This window comes from Pteropus vampyrus, unplaced genomic scaffold (assembly GCF_000151845.1).
Source record: "Pteropus vampyrus isolate Shadow unplaced genomic scaffold, Pvam_2.0 Scaffold72, whole genome shotgun sequence".
NCBI classification, from domain to species: Eukaryota; Metazoa; Chordata; class Mammalia; order Chiroptera; family Pteropodidae; genus Pteropus; species Pteropus vampyrus.
Genome location: NW_011888853.1, coordinates 3598826 through 3601026, shown reverse-complemented (window position 1 = coordinate 3601026; position 2201 = coordinate 3598826).

Here is a 2201-nt window from a genome sequence, read left to right as displayed (position 1 = left end):
GGGCCCCCATGCAACTCACGGGGAGGAGCATCGCCGGTCCTGTGGGAGCTGGTGCCGGGCCTGGTGCCGGCTTCCTGCCAGGGAGAATCACAGGGAAAGAATGGAGGGGACCCCCAACGTGGCCGCCGCGCATCCTCTCCCCAGCCGCATCCGTCCAGACTGCCCTGTCTGCAAGGATCAGCCCCATGTGTGGCACTGAGGTGGATTCCTTCCCCCTAGAGACCCAACGACACCCACAAATACCCCCAGCGTCCAACTCGGGGCTCCGGAATCACCGCAGATCTTCAAGCTCCCCCTACCCCCCAGAGTGCATTTTTAAGGCTCCCGATGGAGCTGAGCTCTCCCATCCCTCTCCCGTGACAGACACCTCTGCCACGTCCCCCAGACTAACAGCTCTGCTGTTCCGCCTTCCACGTCGATGACAGGTGTGCGGCCGACGAAGGCTGCCTGCCGCCGGTGGCTTTCACTGACATCACACTGCTCTGTGCCGAGCCACACACCCTAAGGCCACCGAAATCCTAATAGGTTCCTCTAACCGCCTCCTGCATCAATTTTGACACCAAGGGCTTCCTTCTCCCTCCCCACGCTCGCCTCTGACTCTGTCATCGTCATTGATTTTGACTAAAAGAGAGAGAAAAACCTGCTCTGTGCTGTTCCCTTTAAGTCAGCGAGGCAGAGGGCTCTGGGGAGAGCAGGTGAGGGGCCAGGAGCCAGGGGTTTGGGGCAGGGGTTCACACAGGACGCACCCCACAGACCCTCTGGGGATAAGGGGGCCTGGGGTGCCGACTGTGGGTGAGGTTTCTGGGGGACCCTCTGCTGCCTCCCTCCTTCCACCCGCATTCGGGAGAGCTGCTGGAGGGTCTCATTCTGTGGCAACGTCAGAACCAGCCAGGGTGCCAGCGGTGGAGGAGAAGCCGTGTGTCTGGGTTTGAAGGCGGACACGGGGCGGGGCTGCCCGGAGCCCAGGAGGAGAAGACGTGGTCAGACCTCTGCCCCTCGCGGTCCGATTCTCCCTGGGCCATCTAAGCCACATGCGGGGTCTCCTCCGTGGGCACCTAGGGCACCCCAGAAGCAGGGTTCCCGGGCTCGCTGCTCTCACGTCACTATTGTTTTCAGCGGAAGTTGTCGTCAACGGCTCGGCCAGAAGAGGTTGAGTGGGGACACCCGTGTAGTGCTTTCCACACAGGTCAATCCCTGAGGTGACCACTTTACCCCAATTTCAGAGAAGAGGGGCTGGTCCCTCCGGGTGACAGCAGCTGGATGACATCATCCCTGTGCTCCAGCGTCCGGACCCGGTGGCCCTCCGGGCCGGATGCCTTTCCAGAGCCAGGACGTGCCGAGTGACACGATGCACACCCCAGACCGTCCCGTGGGCCTCAGGTAAAGGGGCGAATTGGCTTCTCGCTTCTACACCTGCCTCTTGCTGCATCTGAGCACCCCCTCCCCCGGTTCAGTGATTCCAGGTCCCGGAATGCGTGTGTTTGAGGCGCTCCCCACCAGCCCCCCGAGCCAGTTCGCCGTGCCCACGTGCGCCTTCCGTGTGGGGCAGGGCAAGTGCTTTTTACTGGTCTGAGGCCCCAGACGCCTTGCCGTGGGGCGCTGGGTTCTTGCTCTCGGCCCTCTAGTCTCCGTGTTGAGTTTGATCCGTGTCCTTGGCCCTCCAAGGCAGAGACGAAGGTTTCCTTTGGGCGGGGAGGGGCGTGTGCTGGAGAACGAACTTGGGTCCTGGAGGAGAGCAGCCGAGGGCCGGTCCCTTCCTGGGGACTCTGGGCCCAGTGCCTGCCTGCAGAGGGGGTCTTTTGGGGGAGGGTCTCGAGTGGAGCCCTGTGGATGGGCTTCTGTCACTGCGGCTTGGAAACAGGACGCCATGGCCTGCCTTCAGCACGCCAGGCAGCTGCCTCATGGCACCTGCAGGTCCTGGGCCCTTGGGGGCCCCAAGCCCGTGGGCACTGGTCGTGGGCACTCCCGGATTCGGCGTGCTGCTGTGCCCCAGCTCCCTCATGGCCATCCGAGGCATGGAGTCGGCTCTTTTTGGGACACCTGCCAAGCCCGAGCTGGCGGTTTCCTATGTTGGCAAAGTCAGGGCACGAAGAGGATGTGGGAGGGGCAGCTTCCGTCCTGGCAGCTGCTGCTTGGCAAGAATCCACCCCACGTCTGCCATCGGTCCTTCCCCCTCTTCCGGCCGAGTGGCGAGTGCTGCT